General features: G+C 50.9%; 1 pseudogene; it reads right to left on the minus strand.

Moving 5' to 3' along the window:
- Positions 1-227: 227 nt before the first annotated feature.
- LOC122551783 lies at positions 228-2,586 on the minus strand (annotated as a pseudogene).
- Positions 2,587-5,723: the final 3,137 nt, after the last annotated feature.

Consider the following 5,723-nt stretch of genomic DNA (forward strand, 5'->3'; position numbering starts at 1 on the left):
CGTATATGTGGGCTGGGTCTCCTACTGCTGTCTTGACCAATGAGTGCTAGAGTTCCCCACTGTTTTTCCTTATTTGGGTTCTGGTGCCTGCGATTATTTTGTTATTCACTTGGCCAATCAGTGTTCAAGCTCCCCGTTCTTTCCTTATATGGATGATGTTGTACAACTGTGGTTAAGGGCGGTCTTTCAACTATCGAGGAAAGCTGTTACAATTGTTTCATTCATAAAAACATGGGGGAGGTCCGGCAACAGTTTCGAGTGTCTGCTTGTGTTTACTATAAGGTAGAAAAGACTAAAATGCAGCTAACCGTTTAAAAATTACACTACCCCCTACAAATCCCCTGTGTCTTTTCTTACGGCCTGTAATTTTTAAACCGTAAGTTTCTTCTCCAGGGCGTTTAATAACTCCCGAGCTTGTTCATCAAACTGCCCATCTCTAATACTACCCCCGCACAAGAGGGATTCACGTTGTTCCATCTTGAGATTCATTCGTTCAACCTGCCCACAGGGAACATCCCTCTTAATAAGGGCGGTTTCGATCAGTCGTTGAGTTAATCCCCGAACGCAGGGAATAACGCAACACCCAAGGGCAGTGAGTACCCCTGCCACCACTATACATGAGACAAGAAAGGAAACGACCACCCCGTCCATTTACCGAACCAAGCTTCCAACCAGTCCGTGAGGCCAGAGTCGATGCCCGAGTTTTCGGCCAGTTTGTCTGCCAATGTGGTGAGTCCATCCAGGGCGCGGGTGATGGACCCATCAGAGGCTGTGTTGTTGGGGATGAAAGTGCAGCACTGAGTGCCTATCATGAAACAAACACCCCCCTTCTCTGCCAACATCATGTCTAAGGCCAACCTATTTTCCCACGCCACCCTACTAGTGGCGTCCAGTTGTTCTGCTATTCCTTTCACTGCATCCCGGGTATAATTAATGAACCTCTGCTGATTGTAGTAATTATAATTAATCCAATCCACGTTCTTATTGATGGTCACCCACCAGAACAGTGACGACTCAAAACCCGCCGCTATCTGGTTCCTAGCCTTGTATTCGTCAGGAACACCCCTGGGGACCCCTATGGCATCTAAATATATGTTATCATCGAAAGAGGTCTCCAAAGCTCTCTCAGTTCTTCCACTGGAACGGGGTTGCTCTTGTTTTTCGAATGCCAGGGTGAATGGGATGGCCAATTGAACGATTGCACAAGTGCCCGTCCATTTTCGGGGCAGGGTCTGTCGCAGAACCCTCCCACCACAGTACCACCAGAGGTCTGCCCTAGGCACATGAATGTGGGAGTAATTCCCGCCCCCGGTAGTTTCATTGTAAATGTCCCCACATCGTTGTCCCACTGTAGTCCCGTCCGAGAGACGCAGGCCTGGTGCGTACCCGTTACCCCTGAGAATGATGGCGGGCGGGGCGCCCCCTCAGACTTGACGGGGGGGAACTTCAAACTCAAGGGTCGACAAGTGGAGTCGTTCCAGGCCTCTTGGTCCTGGTACAGCCTTATCATGCAGTCCAAGGCTCGTGGGTGTTTCTCCCATCCCAGCGGGAATGGGCCCACCTGAGGGTTAGGGCGGGCACTCGTGCATGCGTAGCAATCACTCTTTTTCATGCTCCTCACAGTATATTTGACCCATTCCATCCAGGCATTCGCCTCCCCGTATCCCGTTTCTATTTCAAAGGTCTTTTCCAAATCCGTCACCTCAATTATTCTAATCTTTTCCTGCTCATCGATGGCGGATGAGCCCCCAGACTCAGCTTCAATGATCGTGATACGCGTGCAGCACAGCTGCAACCCCTCCTGTCCTGCCTGGCCCCCAACCCTAATACCCAGGATTGTTCCACTAAGGCTCGTCCCGTTGTTTCCCAAGTTCTTTATGGTCAGATAGAGCGGATTGCACTGATTCTGCCCACAATCCCGTCCAGGGGTGATGGGATCACGGACAACTGACACCATAGCCTGGACCCCGGGGGCTGGAGGCCTATTTACGCCTTCCCTACCATGCAACTGTAATACTAACGTCTGACCCTGGAATCCCCTTTCTCTCTCTAGGTTCCGCTTAGTCTGATTCAGTTCACTTTTAGTTGCACAGGGCACCAACCCACATAGGTCTAAACTAAGTGTCTGTGTTGGCTTGTTGGCGGGAACGGAGATGGAGAGCCACCGACGGTCCTCTGCTTGTTTTTTCCAGAGGCCAAATTGGGTAACACGCGCACTATGACCTAGCCCAAGGATAATGGCATAGCAAGTTAACAATACGATTGACCGCATTTTGTCGCGACACCTGTAGCCAGAGGGCACAGTTCCTTTAGACTCGCCAAAGTCCGATTAGTTTGTTCTCAGGGTCTCTGTTCCTTAGATGCCTTTGTCAGAGAGGTTCGTTCGTCCTCTGTCGGTTGTGGCACTGGTCCCTTGACTCGAGTGTAATGTGTCCAGCCCTTTTCGGCCGTACGGACAGCCGTTTCGGTAGTCAAAAGTACCAGGAAGGGACCGTCCCAAGTTGGTTCGAGGGTACGTTGCTTCCAGCTTTTAATCAGGACCCACTGACCCGGCTTGACGGTGTGCACCGCAAACTCGAGGGGCGGCGTCTGTGCCAAAGGTCCCTGTTGGCGTAAACGAGATAGAGCAGACCCCAGAGCCACCACATATTTTTGCACAAACATATCCCGAGACTCGAATACAGGAGGTTCCCCCTGCGGCCTATGGAACGGGAGGCCAAACAGCATTTCTAAAGGGGAGACGCCCAAATCCCGCCTTGGCTGGGTGCGAATTTGCAATAGGGCAAGGGGTAGGCATTTGGTCCAAGGCAGGCCGATTTCACTAGTGAGTTTGGTTAGCTGCTTTTTGATGGTCTGGTTCATTCTTTCGACCTTGCCCGAGGAGGGGGGATGCCAGGGGGTGTGCAAATCACAGTCAATCCCCATTGCTTGCACTACATTGTGGAGGATGGTCGAGGTGAAGTGGCTCCCCTGGTCAGAGTCAATAGCGCGGGGTAGCCCAAATCGTGGGATGATTTGTTCGAGTAGAATTTTGCTAATCTGAGTTGCCGTTGCCGTGGCAGTGGGGAAAGCTTCCACCCATCCTGTCAGGTGATCTACTATTACTAATAGATACTTCAGGCGACCTATGTGGGGGAGCTCAGTGTAATCTACCTGGACATACTCAAACGGCCTATAGGCCGGACTCCTACCCCCTTGTCTTGCATGCTGCCGCAGCCCCCTTTTGTTAATCTTTCGACATGTTATGCAATCTCCTGTGACCTGCTTGGCTACCGTGTACAGACCAGGGTGAGCATATCGGCGCAGGAAGGCATCACACAGTGCCTGGGCGCCCCAGTGACCCCCTTGGTGTAGACGGGCAATAATGTCCCGCGTCAACTGTCGATTTAGTAGCTGGCGGCCATCGGGTAAGGTCCACTTCCCTTCCCTATCCTTTGTACCCCCCAGAGACGCAAGAAGAGTTTCGCCTTTGTCAGTAAACGTGGGTACCTCGGTAATTTCGGATATCTGGGGAATCCTTACCAGGCAGTTTATTATTTCCTTTCCCATCCCGGCCAATCTTGCCTGTTGATCTGCCAATTGATTCCCCAGGGTCTCTATTTTATCGTCTTTCTGGTGCCCTTTATCTCTTGTGGCAGCAACAAATCCTCCAAGATCATGGCTACTAGTTCCTCGTGGACCAACTCTTTTCCGCTACTATTTATCATTCCCCTTTCCTTCCAGATCTTCCCAAAGGTGTGTACTACCTCAAAGGCATACTTAGAGTCAGTGTAGATTGTCCCGGCTATTCCCTTTAAATTCCTCAGAGCCCGGTGCAAGGCGTACAATTCGCACGTTTGTGCGGACCAGGCATTCGGTAGCCGTCCACTTTCCACTAATTCCCAACCAGTCTCACTAATGACTGCATAACCGTTGTGTCTTTTCCCATCTATCACTCGAGAGGACCCGTCAATGTACCACCGCCTTGCTGTATCCCTCAGATCTTCCCTCACTTTACTCTGGTACTCTATTATGTCTGAACAGCAGTGTTCCAGTTCCTCCTCCCCTTCCCCTTTCCAAAGAAAGTCCGCCGGGTTCTGGCAGCCCCCGACTTCTATTCGGAGGTCTTCTCGGTCTAACAATATGGCTTCATATTTCAGAATTCTCGAGTCAGTCAGCCACCTTGACTGCATAACCGTTGTGTCTTTTCCCATCTATCACTCAAGAGGACCCGTCAATGTACCACCGCCTTCCTGCATGTAAGGGAGTATCCCTCAGATCTTCCCTCACTTTACTCTGGTACTCTATTATGTCTGAACAGCAGTGTTCCAGTTCCTCCTCCCCTTCCCCTTTCCAAAGAAAGTCCGCCGGGTTCTGGCAGCCCCCGACTTCCAATCGGAGGTCTTCTCGGTCTAACAATATGGCTTCATATTTCAGAATTCTCGAGTCAGTCAGCCACCTCCCGGCCTTCTGATTCAGGATAGTTCTAACCTGGTGGGGAGTAGTGACTGTCAAGGGGGCCCCGAAAGTCAACTTCCTGCTTTCCTCTACCAGCTTTGCCGTGGCTGCCACACACTCCGGCCACCCTCGGGAGACTGGATCCAGAATTTTTGACAGGAAAGCCACGGGCTTCCTTTTCCCCCCCCAATCCTGGGTCAATACTCCAAGAGCGGTTCCCTTTCTGGAGTTTACAAAGAGACAAAATGTCTTACTAAAATCCGGCAAGCTTAAAACAGGTGCGGTCATCAATTTTTCTTTTAGGATTCCAATTAACGTTTTCTCCTCCTCCTCCCATTTTATTCTGTTGGGTGCCTCCTCAATGAGTTTTAAGTACAAGTCTTTAGTAAGGGGGGCATAGTCGTCTATCCACAACCGACAATAGCCTAAGAGTCCCAAGAACTTCCGCAACTCCCTCTTGGTTGTTGGGAGGCCTAGTTCGATTATTGCCCGCACTCTTTCCGGACTTATTCGTTTCTGTCCCTGGCTTATCAAGTGTCCCAGGTACTTAACCTCTTTCTCGACATATTGAAGCTTCTTCTGACTCACTCTTAACCCCTTCTCAGCTAGGTAATTTAACAGGGCATTAGTCCCAAGTAGGACGTCCTCCTCCGCGGGTCCGGATAAAAGGAGATCGTCCACGTATTGTATAAGCTTAAGGGCCGGGGACAAGGTTAGTCCCTCCAATAATTGTTCCAGAATCTGCCCGAACAGGGTCGGGGACTCAGCGAATCCTTGGGGGAGCACGGTCCACCTGTACTGCTGTTTTCTGCCAGTATCAGGATCCTCCCATTCAAAAGCAAAAAGATCCCTACTGTCCTTGTCCAGGGGACACGCCCAGAAGGCATCCTTTAAGTCTATAACACTAAACCAGCCGTGGTCCGGGGGTATTCGCCCCAGAATAGTGTATGGGTTCGGTACCACAGGGTGCCGTACTTGGACAATTTTATTTACTTCCCTTAGGTCTTGGACCATTCGGTAGCTCCCGTCCGACTTCCGGACTGGCAGGATGGGGGAATTGTATCATGACATACAGGGCTCTACCAATCCATCTTTTATTACGTCTTCCATAACTGTCTTCAGGCCCTGCCTCCCTTCCCAAGAGATGGGGTATTGGCGCACTCTGACGTCGGGGCTCTGGGGCTTTAATTTTACCTCCACAGGTCGAATTGCGAGTCCCCCCCGGTTCTCTTTGGTGACCCAAACCCTAGGGTCTATCTCTGTCAATCGGGACTCACTAAGGTATG

Source organism: Chiloscyllium plagiosum, chromosome 7 (genome assembly GCF_004010195.1).
Source record: "Chiloscyllium plagiosum isolate BGI_BamShark_2017 chromosome 7, ASM401019v2, whole genome shotgun sequence".
In the NCBI taxonomy this organism is placed as follows: domain Eukaryota; kingdom Metazoa; phylum Chordata; class Chondrichthyes; order Orectolobiformes; family Hemiscylliidae; genus Chiloscyllium; species Chiloscyllium plagiosum.